At 34.7% G+C, this 20425-nt stretch overlaps 1 protein-coding gene across 3 annotated transcripts in view; it reads left to right on the top strand.

Moving 5' to 3' along the window:
- The first annotated feature begins 9586 nt into the window (after positions 1 to 9586).
- LOC125671846 (E3 ubiquitin-protein ligase MARCHF1-like) overlaps positions 9587 to 20425 on the top strand; it is a 39007-nt gene continuing 28168 nt past the window's right edge. Inside the window, exon 1 of one of the 3 annotated variants that reach the window (XM_048907814.2) lies at positions 9587 to 9651. The gene's annotated coding sequence lies outside the window, so the exon portion shown is untranslated. Of the gene's footprint in view, positions 9747 to 15343; positions 16255 to 20425 lie in introns of those variants that run through there. The other 2 variants (XM_048907811.2, XM_056164384.1) reach the window with 2 other exon arrangements.

Consider the following 20425-nt stretch of genomic DNA (forward strand, 5'->3'; position numbering starts at 1 on the left):
ATAAGATTAAAATATTGAGGTTTGTAACTTCCCTAGACCGAACAAACATGACAAAGTTAACAAGTTTCTCGGGAGCTTGAATCCCTCAGCTGATATAACAATGGAGAGACAAATTTTAAGCGATAATTTTGAAGAACTCCAGAGATGTTTAAAATTAAGTAAAATGTTGTTTAATCATACATGTATATTTATTTATCAGATAGGACAAACACAAAACAAAAGTTTGGTATTCGAGATTACCGGTTACCATATTCGAGATATCGGAGGTTAAAATCATTTATATAACTAAAGAAATACAGACGGGGACCGGGATCGACTTGGACATAAGTGGGGTATCGGAGATAGCAACCGTATTCGAGATACTGATATTCACCTGTATTTTGTTATTACGGAGAATTCTGAGTTAGGTTTTGGCAACAGTCAATAATTTAAAAAAATAATGACCTGACTCGCCAGTTCCACAAGGAGAGACAGTACACATATATGTTGTCTATATATACATTGTAATATGGAGGAAATTGATATATCGCAGAAAATATTTAGTTATCGTTGCGGGAATTTATGAGCGAAATCGTGACAATGGTCTGTAATTTAAAAGAATAATGACCAGTCCGTTTCGCTGGGAGAGACAGTGCATACGTATTATGGAGGAGATGTATATATGTATATGGAGAAAACTGATATATTGCTAACAATATTTATCATTGTAAATTATTTTTACAACAGTGGTCATAGTAACTGTGATGTCATGGTCATTTTGATGTTTTAATTGATGATGCACAAAGATGCAGTTGCACCTGAGAATCTACTAAGAGGTGAATAACCGATTTGTGTAGGACAGTGTGTGGTTTATTACACATGGACCTCGATTAGTTGATTGTTTTTCTCTGTATAAATGATTCATCAATAAATTTGCCATTCAGAATATTGCACGGGTAATAGTTTTTCATGTGAACCATGCATGCAGGATTAAATTACCCAAGGCCATAAATTACCCTCTTAGAGATTTGAACACAACGCTGAGCTTAAATATGCCCCTTTCCCTTAAATTCAAACCCATGTTTAAACAAGAGGCCCATGGGCCACGTCGCTCACCCAAGTCATCTTGGTCCTGTCATTGTTCAGCTGCTGTGATTTCTTTTATCACTCTTTATTCTCATGAAAAATTTTGACCTCATATTGTGGCACCAACCCAGCCTCAGAGGATCTCAACATAAATGAAAATGAATTCACATAGCACAGAGATGCCTCAGCACAAATATGACTAATATGATCTTGCTGTTCTGGATAAGACCAATGTCACAAAGTCATTCATCATGGTATTATATGAAGACCTTGCCATAAGAAACCTATATACAAAATATGAAAGCTCTATCTTAAACAGTTCAGGAAATATTAAATAGTTAAGATTTTTTTAAAAGTAGGTCAAACTTCCAGGTCAAGGACACAAGATCAAGCTTCACAAAATAATAAGGTCTTGTCACAAACAACCTATATACAAAATATTAAAGTCCTACCTTAAATAGTTAAGAAGATATTGAATAAGTCGGGAATTTCCAAACAGTAGGCCAGACTCCCAGGGTCAAAAGATCAAACACCAGTATGTACAAGATCTTCCCATAATGATTCTGTATACAAAATATGAAAGCCACATCTAAAATAGCTCCGAACATATTCAATAGGTTATGTTTTCTTAAACGTAGGTTAAACCCCAACTTCAAGGTCACGGGGTCAAGGATCATGATATCAAATGAAAGGTCTTGTCATAAGAAATATATATACAAGATATGAAAGATCTACCTTAAACAGTTCAAGAGGTGTTAAATAAGTCAGATTTTTATTAAGGTAGTATTCTACATCGTCATAATGGCTGACTTCCTTTAAAAACATGGATGAAAAAATCGATATCAGCGATATTTGACTTTTCCTTTTCCATTTAAATACATAGCCGAGTAGCTCAGTAGGTTAGAATACCGACTGCTGAAAAAAATTTCAGATTACCTTCTACTAAAACTGTATTTTTTGACAAAATAAAGTAAAATTGAAAATTGTCAACTTCAAAATATTGTTGTACATATCCTTCACCTTTCATCTACATCAATTTTCTCTGGTGTAGCATACCTCTTTAAAAGTATATCAAACTTTCAGTTCAAGGTCACAAGATCACACACTAGTGCACCACATTAAAGTTCTTTGTAAAAAATGTATATACAAAATATGAAAGCCCTAGCTTGAATAGTTCGAGAGATTTTTAAAAAGATTTTTCCCATATCAGCATATGACACTTTGACCCCCTATTGTGGCCACACCCTACCCCTGGGGACCGTGTATTGCACAAACTTGGTTCTACTCTATATCAGGAAGCTTTCATATTAATGTGAACTTTTCTGACCCAGTGGTTTTTAAGAAGATTTTTTTTTAAAAATCCCTATATATTGCATGGAAAACTTTGATCTCCTATTGTGGCCCCACACTACCCCCGGGGGCCATGATTTGAACAAACTTGAATCTGCTCTATATCAGGAACCTTTCATGTAAATTTCAACTTTTCTGGTCCAATGGTTCTTTAAAGATTTTCCCTTTATACTCGCATGTAAAACTTTGATCCCCTATTGTAACCCCACCCTACTTCCAGGGATCATTATTTGAACAACTTGAATATGTACTATGCCACGAAGCTTTCATATAAGTTTTTAACTTTTCTGGCCAAGTGGATCTTGAGAAAAGGCCTTTTAAAAATTCTTCCTACATAATCGCATGTAAAACTTAGATTCCCTATTGTGACCCCACCTTACCCCCGGGGCCATGATTTTAACAAACTTGAATTTGCACTATGTTGGGAAGCTTTCATGTAAATTTGAACTTTTCTGGACCAGTGGTTCTTGAGAAGATTTTTAAATAACCCCGCCCTATTTTTACATTTTCGTGATTATCACGCCCTTGAAGAGGTCATGGCTATTCATTTGTACAAACCTGAATCCCCTTCACCCATGGATGATGTGTACCAAGTTTGACTGAAATTGGCCCAGTGGTTCTGAAGAAGGTGATGATAGAAAATGTGAAAAGTTTACGGATGGACAGACAGACGATGGACAACCGGTGATCAAAATAGCTCACTTGAGCTTTCAGCCCAGGTGAGCTAAAACATAGGCTCACTTGACTTTGAACGAACATCTAGACTAACCCTACCTACAGATAACAAGCGCTAATTCATACAGTGTGCTCAATAGACCGAGGTATCTAGCCTAGCAGCTATAGGCTAGCCGCTACGACCCTGGTTAGAAAGCTCTTGACCTTTGACCTGATATCAAAAACGTACGTATACTATCCATGACTAATCTGTGTATCAGGTGTGATTTTGTCAACCACAGAATATACAGAGTTGACAACACTCTGGTCTCACCCTGTGGCCTTCGAGAACGACCTCAGTATGAATAGGGTCATTTGCAATGCCATTAAAATGGTAAATTCATTAAATTTAATGTCTGTCAATCAAAGGGTTATCAATTTAAGATATTGAACGGACAATACATGATCTACCAATATTTAGAATCACCATTCGTAGGACATTTGAGAAATGTCATCTGATTTGCTTTCAAAGCAGGAAAACAACAATTCACTTCAATTTATATATAAGAAAGGTGGTCTTAACAGCTGCTGAGCAAATATCATTTTGTTTGTGAATGTTTTTTCATAACAAAATAGATGTTTTATGTCACGTTTTCTTCCAGGTTTAAAGGGTTTTGATGTAAGGAATTACTGTCTATTTCGTAAGGTATTGGAGGTGATGGTAAACGTGATTTGCATGACGCCGAATCCGTGCATGAATTATCCGTTGTTGATGATTACCTCACATACCCAACAATTTAAGTAGGCAGTCATTCCTTATATTCACATCTGAAATAAAAATGAAAATATATGATAAACATAGGCCTGTTTTAATAAAATTCCATGTTTATTTCCATAGACCCCGCCTACTGACCTTTCATTTTGCATGACATGAGAAATTTACATCCAGCCGTGGGGAGCTTCAAGGGGTTTTCACAAAATGTAAATAGATATAGATGTATATGTACTTGTAGATAGTTTTTGGAATTTTGACTGATTAGATCTGCTGGTCGACTCGACGTCTTTTAACAGGTGGCCCCGATCAGCACCATGTGTTTCAATCCACATACCTAGACGCGGTCAGATATTAGTGGATCCGCTGTGGTGGTAATCAAGTGACTTCTAGTCCAAGGTCGTCTTCCAGCTTTCGTTATATATCCTGTACCACAACCAGCTAGAAGATCTGTATGTGAGCAGACCCCCCCCCCCTCTCTCTCTCTCTCTCCCCCAGATCTTTTCTATAATGTTAGCTAATATTTTCAAAGGAATGATTCCATTTCGTTTATAAAACTGTGTGGACAGTTGTTTCAATATTTATTTCCTATGTTGTCGTTTCCTACGTTTTTCGCCCCACAAAGGAAGCATAAAGTGTCCGCACTCGTCACTATTTGGCAACTCAATGTACAATGTATGTTTATCGTAAGCTTCTAACTTTGGCTTGGGAGATTCGTCAATATTTTCAGTATAATACTCATGTTAGTTTACAATGTTACATCAAAGTACATATTTATATTGCTTTAGTACTTTCTGTATGTGTCATTTGTGGTTTCTCACAGAAGCCCAGTTTATATTATTTTCCAGAGAAGTGTGAATTTAGATAAGAATCAATACTATTGACAAGGCGCTCAATATTTTCAATATTCCTATAATTTTAGCAATGTTTTTGTATATTTGGATTTCATCTGCCGACATTCAAATTTTGATTGAGAAACATCTTGCTCCAATTGCTATTGATATACTTCAAATGTTGATTTCAAATAACATCAGTTCAACTGACTTGTACATGCCTTAAAATATGATTTTTGAAATATTCTGAAAGAAACATATCCCTCTAGACAAACAAAAATGGACATTAGCTATATACTGCTATTTCAATATTTTTTATCAATAATGTTAAAAATAAAAAAAACAACTCCTGCGTAATAAGTTCCAGTGAAGATGCCAACTGTTAAAAACCACGAAAACTCGACACTTGAATAAGTTCTCTGTAGTATAGAGTGAGGTTGAGGCTTCATGTGATTTTACTATCCCGGAATATGGAGTATATGGATTTGATATGATATACAAATGACACTGTAGTGAAGTATGTGTGTATAAAGCACAAAAAATGGTTTATCAAGTTTTATCAGTTAATGATAATATCAACAAATGAAATGATGAAATATTTCAGTGACACTCCTTGAAAATTTTTAAAATGAGTTATGACGTTGTAAAGTTCATATCTGCATATTAAATAAAAGCTGCATCACTTTTATGTACATACATCAATTCAGATGATACATGTTTAAGAACAAAAACACATCTAATTCTACAGTAGATTAATTAGGTTTATTAAGTAAGTATCCAGTGATTTGTTGGAGTCAGAATATAGCTCTCCCACATCCTCCCTATTCGCCACATTTCCCCACTCCCGGCAACTATTTTCTGTTTCCCAAACTAAAGTACCACCTATCAGGAAAAAGAATTCCAAAAATGCCCCTAGGTCTGACTATCTGAATAGTGTTCATATTAAAGGGTGTGAACTGTGCTTCCAAAAGTGGATTGACCGGTTCAAAAGATGTCTTCAGGAAGATGGAGTGTAGTTTGAAGAGCAGACAAGTTAAAACGATCAAAACATTTGTAGTGTAGAAGAAGCATTTGTAAGTAACATTATTTTTGGAACACCCCACGTATGCACGGGGGTCGCTGTATTGATTGAATATCAGAACCAGTCTTGAACAAATAGTAAAATTTGTATAAAATTCCAACAATTTCCTGTTGTCATTCGTCAGCGATATAGCAGCTCACTCATGGATGCCATCGCCCTCTTCACTATCGTCTTTAATGTTTAACAAAATACATATTTTCCTGCCTAATATATAAACGTGTATGCATACCCTTCGTTGAGAGTAAACCCCACTCCCTAAAAAAGATTCAGTTTATGGTGTGTAATATCTATGAGGAGTAAGACCAAGCAAGTTCCAAATAGACTTGGAAGTGGAGCTGGATTGGCAACACTCTTCGAAAGTCCCCGTCAAACGTTACCAGACAAGCCCTTGAATGAAACCAGCAGGACAAAAGAAAAGTAGGAAGACCCAGACAGACCTGGCGCAGAAGCATAAACGATGAAGTGAAGGCTGCTGGAATGACATGGACTGAGTTAAAGAGGATCGCCCAGAACCGTGTACTTTGGAAGAGCGTGTTGCGGCCCTATGTTCCCCAGGGAACCCAGAAGACGAAATCAAGTATGTTTATACAAACAATGCAGTCACCAAAACATGCAAGTATTCCCCGAGTCCCATGAATTTCATATAAAAAGTATGCCGCCATCCATTAAGTTCCAAATTTACTATATGACAAAGCCTTAATATTTTGCACACTCTCGTTTTATTAACAATATCGAAATTACCATTCATAGTACAAGTTGATACAGTTATACGAAATTACGAATTAAAATATAACAGATAAGATAAAAAAAAAATTACATTTCCAATGTTTTTGCCTTTGAAACCTTTACAGATTTTAATGATAGCCATTTCCTCATGATTGCGCCGCAGTTAAGAAAAACGCGTGCGTAAATTTTGGTATATATATATATATATATATATATATATATAGTACATCCCTTTAACAGATAGGAATTCCGACAGAAAGGAAAGTACCGGTAGAATGTAAATATAAGAAATAAACTTCAATTCTAAAAATACATGAGGGTATGAGCTGCAATGCTTTACGCATTACGTCGGCATACTTTCCATGAAGCGCTAATGGGGTTCATATGCCGGCGTCATATCGTTTAGTTTTATTTTCGCGATTTGGTGATAACCAATCCAAAAGATGACAGAGATGTGTTGGGACAAGGAAGACGGTAATGGATGTTAATTTTGGTTTTAAATTTCTGCGGACCTGCGTCTGTTTTCTTACATCACTTTAAACTAGTAAGCTTTTCCGTAAATCATATGACTGACTTCGCACCGTGTGATGAGGACAAATATTCTTAGGTACTTAAAAGAATATTTTGTTGTAAAATGTGTATATTTCCAATAATTCCAATATTTTTCCCTTTATTGTTATCATTCGTTCATATTGTTGTGTGGTCAAAATGACTTTTTTGTGGGATATGTGCAACAGTAAATTACCCATTGTAACGAGATACATTACCTCATGAATGCGACGCAGCTGTGGACAATGTGCGTATGAATCTTGATACAAATAGATTTAATATGTCAATAATAACAGCTAGGAATTCTGACAAAATGAATGTAGAATGTAGATATCCACGAGGGGTATAAACTGCACCGCTTCACACGGACATGAAGTATGACGGTGTGATAGTGGTGTAAATGCTTCGTGTTTTACGAATCTTAGAATATTGGTTAAAGCTTTTATCAATAAAAAAAAAATTGAAATCATGTTATGACTACATGTGTGATGAATTGAATAGCAAGCATAACTTTAAAAATTGGGTACGGTAGTAAATCTTAAAGGTGTTTTGTCAAATGTTGGATTGATGAACTTATGGCTAAATCAATGTACTTTGAAGCCGCAATACATGTTTTCAGTTGCTACCTAGCAACGTATTTTTGATAATTGTAAACAAACAATCCTTTCTGATATCAACTCTTCCTCAAAATGTAGAATTTATGAACATTTGATTGACCATTTTACTTTGCAATCCTACCTACCTGAAAGAATTACTATGCAGTATAAAAAGCTTATATATAAGTTAAGATTATCGTCTCACTGCTTAGTTATTGAAACCGGTAGATACAAAAATGTTCCTTTAGAAAGACATTTATGTCCTTTATGTACCTTAGATGTAGGCATACTAAAATTTAATCCCTAAAAAGAGTTTAGTCTGTCTTTTCCTTCGTCTCTCTTCCTTCTCAGGGCTATAATTTTATCAACATAAATAATTCAGGTGGATCAAAGGAGAAACGATTCATCATTATTGATTTGTATGCTAGGGACAAAATTCTGTAACGGGAATGGATGTACATGTAGCACGAGGATTTCAAATCCTTCTCATGAGAACATCAGTCCCCGTAAATTAGGAAAATATATCTCCTTTTGTCCCGAATGTCAATTTAGGATAATAAAAGATAAACTAAGCAGTCTCCGTGATTTGGATATAATATAAACGATTTATTCTCTAAGTTAACATTAAAATATACAGTTATCAATAACACGTCCTACCCCTAGCTCTACGATGTAACAACTCACTTTAAAATTAAACCTACCTACAAAGTTACTGTTGTTTACTTAGCAACGTCACAGGTGCTGCGCGTGACACAGATATAGTGACACCGGTGACGGCAAAAAGCATGTTAATAAAATACACACCCATTACAATATATATATATATATATATATATATATATATATATATATCCTGGTGTCACCGGTTTTCGATAGTGCAGTACTATTTTTACATATTTAATATATTCAGGAATTATTTCTCACCTGAATTTTATCTTTTCTAATCAATTAACTCTATCTAAATAATATATGCTGTTTTTTGTTTAAAACTATCAAAATCCAGGTAGCATTTCAACTTTCATTAGATCCGCCATAATCAAATTTGTTTTGACTGACGTCACCTAATTTCGATAGTAAGTATGGTGCGCTGTTAGTGTTAAAACAACATTAAATAGAATGATTCTTTTATTTTTATTTTTTCGACCAAATTGATTACATTAAATAATGAACAAATAAAGCAACTTCAAACAATTTTTAAAAAGTGGTGAAGGTCCTGAAGACACACGCCCAATGTTATTACGCCCATTTATCATATTTTAAAGTTGTCTAGGGGAATTGGAAACATTTGGCAGTAACAATTCAGCATGGACACTCATTCCACATTTTACCGACTGGAAAGCATTGGCCAAGGCCTCTGGATCATCATTCTTATAATTTCCTCTCTGGATGGAAAATATCTGCAAAGAAATAAACAAGAGATCAATAAAAACAAATTTTAAAACATAGATTGTTTTTAAAAACGTATGGTATTTTAACTATAATGCGTTTCCATACTGTTCTCTTGAACCGATAGTTCACCCAAAGAGAGGCTTATCTATTTTTAGAACACAGCATTGAGTTTATTATCAGACGACAGCATAGGTGAATAGGACGCTGTTTTCGACGGGAAATAATCAGATTTTCATTATGGGTTTTTTGGCATTGGGAAAAATGGCGTTTTCAGAAAAGATGCATACAGAATTGTAGTCTTACCTCTTTGAAAAGCGTAATTCTCGATCTTTTTGGCTATCTGACACTTCTTGTTACTGACGCTGATTTTGGGAAAAAACGTTCCGAAAAATGACATTACAATATCGAATGATCGTTAAAAATAATAATCTATCGAAATTAGGATACTATCGAAAATAGGTAACGGCACAATATATATAATCAAATATGTTGTTCTACCAACTTGTATAAGTACTTTCGGTACTTTGATTCATAATTTTGTTTCAAAGACACTGAGTTATCCTTCCTTTGTAACAAGAGTTAGGTAGCGCTGTTATTGTTTTTACGTCAGAAGATGGATGGCCTTGACTGTCACAGGTAAATTATGAAGACAGGTGAAAAAGATGAGTACTCAGTCACTAGTTGAATATCGTTTTGTGTTACCTGACATCAAAAGATAACTGTTTCCAATCGTAAGTACAAACAAATCGTTAAAAAAGATGTTTTATCGCAAGAAAAATGTCGGACTCCATTGTGAGTGGGGTTCATTTTGCTCAGGAACTGAGGAAGATGTTGATGAGGGCCATTTATGATTTTATTATGTCGTGTAGTTTATCTTTCTATAGCTACAGTGTAAGATAATTTGTAGACTTAAACCTTTTTCAACACTGCAACCGTAGTGCTTTGTTAGTTATGGCTGTTTGTCAGGTAGACTGGCCTAAAGGTATGTGTGTAGGTCTATTCGTGATGTTCATTAACCACATAAAAGACGCTAATGTGAGATGTATCCAAGAATTTATTATGAACTAGATTATTTGTTTCTAATGTTGAAATCGGTGTTTACATGTAGGTCCGTCTAATTCTTGCACCAAATTGTTCAATAGATGGAGGACTTGAACTAGGATCTGAATTCATAAGTTACTAATACTGTCAGATTAAATGCTATCTGGGGATGTTTCACATATTAGAGCCATATAAGTTTCATGTATGAAATTGGAAACATTAGCAGTATTTTCAAATGATGTAAACGAACTGTCATGGTAGGTCGATCAGTATTTTACAAGGTTGTTTGTACATTTGGTCAGGACTTTGTATTTAAGACTGTAGCAGCTTTACATGTATGGGGTTACAAAGCTGAATGTTGTCAAGCAGTAGATCCGTTTCTCTGTATATAGGATGACAGTTTTTCTGTGAGTCTGATTCCATTTTTTGATGATTGGAGATTGAAAACTGTTATTTTTACGCTGATTTTGATGCGGTTTTTTACCCTCAAGTGAGTCAACTCAATAAAGAAAATTCTTTTTAAATACGATTTCATTGCATAGACCCTTTAAGTAACTCAATGAAAATAAATTCATGAATGTATTGTTTCTAAGAAGTTGTCTTAAGCGGCGTATACAATCAGCAATCCTCGAAGGATTCTTCTATACTTTACACAAAGGTAGGAGCCACAGGATGAGTTCCAAGTTTAGTATATATCTAAGAATGTGCATCTTCAGCTACAAGTTTCTTAATATGAGCTGTCTAATTTGCGTGACTATCGTAATCTGGTAACATTACTTTTTCACAAATGACAAAAAAGGTGATGATGATACCAACTTTTTTCTAAGTTTAATTGAAAAACATAGATAAGAATAGTAAACCCACTGTTGATGCTATTTTGAACAAACAAGGTATAGGCCCAATCATGAAGATGTTTCATTATCATTGGACATGAAATTTGGGCCAGTCATTTTCATATTCACTGATCCGACAGGACAGTAAAAGTTATCAATTGACCAGTAAAAATTGAATTTGATAGCCCAAATGACCATTGAATAAAATTAGATAACAATTTCTAGCCCTGCATTGTTGCCGATATTAAATCCGACACAGTAAAATATAACTGCAATCCACAAGTAAAAGTGACGTGGTGTTATCTGACAAAATGTAACACATATTTTATTATCTATATATTAATATAAATATATTTGGCTTTGAGAGGCGGATCAAATAATCCCCTATTCTCAGTGAGAAATATATTTCAAAATAAACATTGCAAAATTTACAAATATTTGATGTACCAATCATTCGAATATGATATCTTTGTTTCAAACTGTTAATTATCATACAGAGAATGTATTGATTTCACCGCAGTGATTTGAGTACCATAACTTTGTATTAAGTAGATCCTAGCGCTAATTACGTCTTGCTTGACATAAAGAAAACAATATGTTTATTACACAGTAGTATCTTATTGCATACGTTGACTTTCTATTTCATAGAAAGCACATAACATCAGTACTGCAATTTATGAAGAAAGAAAAGTAGTTCTGGATGCTGGCTGTCCAGGGGGAGGGGGGGGGGGGTAATGTGTGTTGCCATACCAAACCATATATACAAAATAAATTACATATCCTAGTTTGTATCAGAAACTAAAGCACGATAAGAATTTCATGATATTTCTTTTGATTTTTATAAGGGAAGCATTTATACATAAAATCTAGCACCTAGCTGCCAGCAGCTAATACTGTAAAGTTAAATATCTAGAACAGCCTCTTAAACTTTGAATGCAACCCTATTTTAATTCTTCCTTCCAAAATACTGTGCATTTAGAAGTGAAAACCTACATGTAAGAGCCTTCACTTACTTCATGTACTACAGCATAAGACCTAGTTTAGAGGTTCTGTCCGATAGAATAAACATAAATGTCAGGTCCCCTACAGTTAATTTTGAACCTGCACTCTCTTTTTAAAAAAAAATAGGAAAGTAATGTTCTCTATGGTTTATTTGATCTCTTAAGTATCTGAACATGATGCCGGTAAAACTCAGTTTGTGGCCATTATATCAGCGTTCACAGTCGCAAATTACAAAATTTCCTAATGCTAAATCTAAAATTCAAAATAAAGAGTGTTTATTTCAAATTAGCACCATATGAAGAAATCAATGTTTATTTTTCAAAATGATACAAAAATATGTGCATATATATATATATATATATATATATATATATACAAATGTTTAAATAAAAAAGCAGGAAAATATGCAGTTCCATTATATATATTTATATATAGTGATTTGAATATATTTTGGAACTGCATATTTTCCTGCTTTTTAATTTAGTTATTTTGACTGTGTGATATCAACTCTTTCTATTTGGATTATATATATATATATGTGTGTGTGTGTGTGTATATATATATATATAATAGTACTATATGGGCGAGTTCATTGATGATTAGAAGGTTAACAATGGATATATAACACGTCTAATTGTCTTAAGTAAATGAATGACAAATGCATTGAACCATTGTTATGTGTGCAATGAAGTTTCAATGTAAAATTTAAAAAAACCCAGCAATATTTATACAGCAATTAATTTTTTTCCCTTTGAACTTTCAAATTGAATGTTTGAAAAAGTTCATCTCCCAGGAGTATATTCTGTACTTTGATTGTTTTTTTTAGTTTAAGCTATATACACCATAGCATATTCAGAGGGACCTGGGTTATGGTACATAAAAGGGTAGGATGCATAGATAGGTAATTATTATACAAATATACATCTTCTGGGTAGCAGGTAGTGTTCTGCTTGGCTGGTCAGTCATGTCAACCATGTGTGATTTATTGCTTTTTTGCATAATGGACAGGCAGCATCTGAATGAAATTGATATCAGACTGATTGATACATGATATTGGAACATTTTTGCACCATACATATAGCTTATTTATGAATTATGATGTCATCTCAGATGTTAATTCAATAGATCTCTCTTCTCTGTTGTAGAATTTCAAGTTTGTATGTTGTATAAATCAGTAGGCAGTACTTGGCAAAATTCCAAATGATGATTTGCATGGCAAGGACATGTTTAGCTTGCCAAAACATTGTGTGTCAATTTTCCTTAAAAATACAAGCAAAACTTGGAATTTCAGTGAATTATCACACAAACCATTAAATAAACAAACCTATGAATTTTCCGAGGATAAAAAAAAATTGGCCACCTGTCTTTGTTCCATTTAGTGATCTCACTTTACGTAACATGGTTGTAAATGCGCAAATCATACAGTAAGTTCATTTGGTGTTGATGTAGATATGGAAAATGAAGTGTGTTTTGTCATTATTGGGGGTGTTGACAGTAACCAGCATCGTAGGAAAATTTGTATGTTCTTTTCATCTGTCATACCGCAATAATGACAATAAAATCACACTTAATTGTTTAAGTAAATAATGCACAAAACCTCACTGGTCCAATAATGTGGCTAGTGATTTTACCATATACACCGATGAATCATTAATGAGCAAGAGTATTTGGGTATAAGTAAAAATTTTGGTAAAGGAAAAAAAAATAAAAACAAACTTTATGTCCAATTTACACATATATCTTGCTTCCAAGGTAAATTTTCTCACCAAAACTATGTGGTAGGATCCAATTATATATGACAAGCAGAGTTCAATATTGATTTTATTACTGTTGGTGATGATTAAAATTTGACTTGTGCCAATAAAAAAAAAAATCTAGCAAAAATTCAAAATTTGCCATCAGTTTTCAGGAATTGTTCAATGAAGTGAATGATGTCGATGTCTTTTATTCAACTACGAGAACAGAATATATGCAATTCTATTTCACATGCAGTGAAAGGATGGTCTGTTGTTGAGGTTGATGTATTCAACCTTTCATATTTTGCTGTCAATCTCTGCCACCAGTTTGTCACGACTAACTGTAGAATTCTGTCCCTCATTATTATTTTCATCATTTATATGTTTTCTTTATTGCATAAATGAAATTTGTAATGCAGAGTTAGAGAAATTGGGGGTAAATATTCTGCACAATTTGTGTATCAGGTTCTCGGATTCATTCTATTAAGATAGCAAAAGAAAGAATTTCGTGGGCTAAATAGATATTTGCCTGGCATTGCCGATGGACTGACATGTTTTGAGAATTCTGTTAGTCATGCTTGTAACAGTCATTTGACTTTTTCATGAAACACTGCTGATGATCAAGACTATTCAAATGTTATTCCTACATTGAATTTATTCTTGACTCCATAATCCTTCCAATATTTTTGAGCATAAGATTTCATTTGAGAAAAAAAATTATACTGGCACTGAGGAACCTAGAATAGGAATTAAAAGAGCTGTTTTCCACATTTTAATCAAGTGTTTTTTGAAACACGTACTGATAATATGATAATTTGAATGCATTAATGTACTATCAACTGCGATTTGAAGATCAACCGGAATTCAAAGGTTTCTTCTTGAGGACTCAGACTTGTAAATGTATATTTACATCACATGATTTTGAATGACAGCAAACGTGTTGTATGGAAACTTATTTAAATACCCCTTAGAGGATCCACACTTGCTTTTCAAGTATGGGATTTCCCCCTAGTTGCTTATGATAAAGTAATTATAAATCATAATTAAGTGTATGCGTCGAGCAAATTCATATTCAAGCATGTTTTTCATCTTAAAATAATGCACAATACATATCATTTTCATTTTGCTCGACAAATGCGCACATCTTTTCCTGAGCAATAATCTGTATGACATTTAACAGTTTTCAGGCTTATTTTGAGAAAAAGGTGGGAAATGTCTTATTCTTGATGTCATAATGCTATCCATTTAGGAATATCATTCTGATTTTGTTGACACAGTATACCTGGCATTTATTTTACTTTCTTAACATGCTGATTAAGGTTAATCCAGACACATTTTATAGAGAGAAAATTTTTGGGCCTTTTTACGTTTACAATCGTACCTTGTTCTTTTGAGTAAAACTCCAGGTTTGTCACCCAAAATGACTGAATATTTTGGTTCATATTTGATTTTGCCCCCCCCCCCCCCTCGGAAATCCTGGATCCTGCTTGTGTTTCTCTAGCTCTTGGTTTTCCAAGGGTCATACAGATTCCAACGTAGATTTTACTTTGTGTATGAGTTTTATCTCGTTCTATTTTTACCTCTTTTCTTGCAGAATCTGTCAAAATTCTGGGTCTCTCAACTACACTTTCTCTCACTAGACGACATGTTGCACTGTAACTGTCTGTGCGCATTTATCTGAAAACCGTAAGGAGGAGACTCAATGTTTTTTTTTTATGGGTGTCAAGACGTATTACCAGTAATTTTTGCATTAAAACAAGAATTTTCAACTTTAGAAATATGTATTTATTTTCGCAAAATCGACACATTCAACTATGCAACAAAATTTGAGAAAGTTCTGGGAAAATTGTCGATCATTTCATGATTTTTGTGCAAAATGAGCTGTACTGTAGTGTCTCTTTAAATAAACAGCTGATTATTTTCCTGGTATTATTGCTGAAATGAGAAGAAAAATGGAAACATTAATGAGATGAAATGAAAAGCAGATTAAAATTGAGATAGAATACATGTATAATAGAATCTTGACCTGAAATTAATAGCAGTAATAGTTTACTATGTGTTATGTTTGAGTCAATGACAATTTCCTTGGAAATATACCAGTCCACATCATAGGATGCATTGATAATTACTAGTACACAAATGATTACAGAAGGAACATAAATTCTATACAGTGTACCACAAAATGATAAAAATATTGATAAGAGCAGTGTTAAAATCAATAATCAGTTTTTGAATTAATTGATTACAATTAGACAAAGTTACATAGCTTGGATATTTCCAGCCAACATGACAAAATTGATTCAAACATTTATTATTGGGTATTGGCAATAAGGGTACTTTCATTTATTGTTTGTACAATATATCAACCAGGGAACAATAGTTGTGGACTGCACAAAGATTGGTGATTGTCAAGCCTCTGAGTGTTAGAACTTGATGTTGGTGGTTGTGTCATAGGACAAGGAACTTCATTTGTATTGTCTCTGTTTGCATATAGTTGTCGTAACAGATGGTACACCCCAGCCTCAGGGAAATTTTTGTGGATGGTACAGTTGGAAGTTTTGTTTGTGGATGATAGAGCTGGAAGTTAGTATCTGATGGATAGGGGTCCAAATGATTGGTAGATGAATGTAAGCATTGGCCTTGTCAACTTTCATATTAGTGTTGGAGATATAGTGAACTTTTATTATACCCTGCAAAAAAGTTGGTTGGGTATGTACAGGAATTGGGTTATTTTTGCCATGGATCAAATCATTGATTTGTGTGACCAATTTGTTGTGGATTAATGAGACTTTTCAGTTTCATTGGACTGTATCGTATCATGGATATATGGTTTCTGTATGTTGAAATATCATGTGAATTGTGTAATTTGTTGTGGTTTGAAATTCATGAGATGGGGTATTTACGAAATTGCACCCCCACAAAATAAAATGATTCAACAGTATCCATATGTCAATGAAGATGGATTATTAGTAGTTTGTGAGTCTTAAAGTCATTGCCTTTTTATTCTGGAGTTAATCAACTTTACCCATTGACTAGCAATGGAATGAGGATGATCCTTATCAATTTGGGGGTGAAAAGGTCAAAGGTCTGGACTTGTATATATGGGTAAGTGGTTCCATTACCGTAAGTGACTTCCCTTATTTTTTGAAGTCACCATATTTCAGACATGCCATGGGATGAGGAAGATCCTTATTAATTTTGAGATCCAGATATCAAGCATACTAGATACTGATAAAGGAAAATGGTTTCTGGACCTAAAGTGATACCTTAATTTCTGTAGAGGACTTATATAGGCAGTGCATGCTGTCTGATCGTGTTGTGAATTATCATGATAAAATACTGTTTAAATAGAATATATGCCTTAAAGTTTTGAAATGAAGTTACTATATTTCACGCAGAGACTTGCTATAGGATACAGTCAATGGTCAAGCAGACTTAGTATAGACTCTTGAGTACTTTAGAATGACCTTTTGGGTCAAAAGGTCAAAGATCAGGCAGACTTGATACAGACTCTTGACTACATGAGATAGGAAAAATGATTTTTTGGTCACAAGTGGTCGTTCGTTCACAATACACAGCTGTCGGAGATCCTCCATCCGCTTACCTTGATATCTGTCTGTCAGTAATGTGCTTGACAGTGAGAATATCTGGTAGTATTAGTTGGTTGTTTTAAATTCAGTATTAAACAATGATTGTATATAGACTGTGAGTATGTTACATCTCAGGTAGGTGTTGCAGGTTATGAAAGTTAAAACCAATTGTTAATCTATAATTAGATGGGTCTGTGAATCAAAAGATGTTACTGCATGTAAATATAGTACCATTCAAATAAACTGCTATGGGATATAATATCGTATCATAATATTTTAATCTATTGAATGTTGCCTATAAATTTTGCATTTCTCCATAAATGATTTTCAAATGCAAGTAAACTACTACAATTTTGTTCAAGCAAATTTTGATTCCTGTGTGAGTTCAGTAAGAACTATTTTTATGCTCCCGAGATCGAAGATCTGGGGGGGGGGGGGCATATTGATTTTGTCCTGTCTGTCATTCTATCACTCTGTCATTCTGTCTGAAACTTTAACCTTGCTAATAACTTTTGAACAGAGCTTTGATATTTCACATGAGTACTCTTTGTGCCAAGATCTTTCCGTGGGTACCAACATATTTGACCCCGTGACCTTGACCTTGGAGTTTGACCTACTTTTTGAAAACTTTAACCTTGCTAATAACTTTTGAACAGTAAGTGATAGAGCTTTGATATTTCACATGAGTATTCCTTGTTACAAGATCTTTCCGTGGGTACCAACATTTTTGACACCTTGACCTTGGAGTTTGACCTACTTTTTGAAAACTTTAACCTTGCTAATAACTTTTGAACAGTAAGTGATAGAGCTTTGATCTTTCACATGAGTATTCCTTGTGACAAGACCTTTCCGTGGGTACCAACATTTTTGACCCCTTGACCTTGGAATTTGACCTACTTTTTGAAAACTTTAACCTTGCTAATAACTTTTGAACAGTAAGAGATAGAGCTTTGGTATTTCACATGAGTATTCCTTGTGACAAGACCTTTCCGTTGGTATTGAACCTTTTGACCTTGACATTTGACCTACTTTTATTTTTTTTTTTTACATTGGTCATAACTTGTAAATGGTAAATATTAGAGCTTTCATATTGTACATGAGCATTTCTTTTGACAAGATCTTACTACTGGTACCAAGATATTTGCCCATGTGACCTTGGCCATCTTCGGAATTGGCCATTATTGGGGGCATTTGTGTTTCACAAACACATCTTGTTTATTCCTGTATGAGTTCAGTAAGAACTATTTTTATGCCCCCCTTTGAAAAAGTTTTAAAGTTATGCAACTGTCGGTCGGTCGGTCTGTAGACCATGTGTTGTCCGCTCAATATCTTGAGAACCATTCACTTGATGATAATGATATTTCATATGTGGGTTGGTTATGAGTAGAAGAGGACCCCTAGTGTTTTTCAGGTCAAAGGTCAATGGTCAATCTACTCTGGACATAGGAATATAATGTCCACTCAATATCTTGAGAACTCTTTGCTTGAAAAACATCAAACTTAGCACACTGGTACATCCTAAGGAGTAGATGACCCCAATTGATTTTGAGGTCATATGGTCAAGGGTCAAACTGGACATAGGAATATACTGACCATTCAATGTCTAGAGAACCCTTTGCTTGACAGACATCAAACTTGGCACACCAGTACATCTTCAGAAAAAAATGACTCCTATTGATTTTGAGGTCACATGGTCAAAGGTCAAGGGTCAAACTGGACATAAGAATATAATGTCCGCTCAATATCTTGAAAACCCTTTGCTTGACAGACATCAAACTTAGTACACTGGTATATCTTCAGGAGAAGATGACCCCTATTGATTTTGAAGTCACATGGTCAAAGGTCAATGGTCAACCTGGACATTGGAATATACTGTCCACTCAATATGTTGAGAACCCTTTGCTTGATAGACATCAAACTTAGTACAGTGGTGTATATTCAGGAGGAGATGACTCCTATTGATTTTGAGGTCACATGGTCAAAGGTCAAACTGAACATAGTAATATACTGTCCACTCAATTTCTTGATAACCCTTTTGCTTGACAGACATCAAACTTAGTACACTGGTACATCTTCAGGAGAAGATGACCCATATTGATTTTGGGGTCAATTTTGCACCATGGGGGGCATATGTGTTTTACAAACATCTCTTGTTGATTCCTGTGTTCAGTAAGAACTATTTTTTATTCGTGTTAATCAGTAAGAACTATTTTTATGCCCCCCTTTGAAAAAGAGGGGGCATATTGTTTTGCAACTGTTGGTCGGTCTGTCGGTCGGTCTGTAGACCATGTGTTGTCTGCTCAATATCTTTTCGACCCCTTTGCTTGATAACAACCAAACTTGGTACAGGGGTTGCCCCTGGAGAGTAGATGATCCTTATTGATTTTCAGGTCACATGGTCAAAGGTCAAGGTCAAACTGCTGGTCTTAAGCCCATGTGTTGTCCGTTCAATATCTTTTGACCCCTTTGCTTGATAATAGCCAAAATTGATACAGAGGCTTTCCTTAGAGAGTAGATGATCTCTGGATTTTCAGGTCACGTGGTCAAAGGTCAAGGTCAAACTGCTGGTCTTAACCCCATGTGGTAGACCATGAGTTGTCCGCTCAATATCTTGAGAACCATTCACTTGATTGTAATGATATTTCATATGTGGGTTGGTTATAAAAAGAAGAGGACCCCTATTGTTTTTCAGGTTAAAAGGTTAAAGGTCAAGGGTCAATCTACTCTGGACATAGGAATATACTGTCCGCTCAATATCTTGAGAACCCTTTGCTTGACAGACATCAGACTTGGTACACTGGTACATCATCAGGAGAAGATGACACCTATTGATTTTGAGGTCACATGGTCAAAAGTCAAGGGTCAAACTGGACATAGGAATATATTGACCACTGAATGTCTCAAGAATCCTTTGTTTGACAGACATCAAACTTGGTACACTGGTATATCTTTAGAAGAAGATGACCCATATTGATTTTGAGGTCACATGGTCAAGGGTCAAACTGGACATAGGAATATACTGTCCGGTCAATATCTTGAGAACCCTTTGCTTGACAGACATCGAACTTGGTACACTGGTACATCTTCAGGAAAAGATGACCCCTAATGATTTTGAGGTCACATGGTCCAAGGTGAAGGGTCAAACTGGACATAGGAATATACTGTCCGGTCAATATCTTGAGAACCCTTTGCTTGACAGACATCGAAC

The sequence above is a fragment of the Ostrea edulis genome, chromosome 4 (assembly GCF_947568905.1).
Source record: "Ostrea edulis chromosome 4, xbOstEdul1.1, whole genome shotgun sequence".
Lineage (NCBI taxonomy): Eukaryota > Metazoa > Mollusca > Bivalvia > Ostreida > Ostreidae > Ostrea > Ostrea edulis.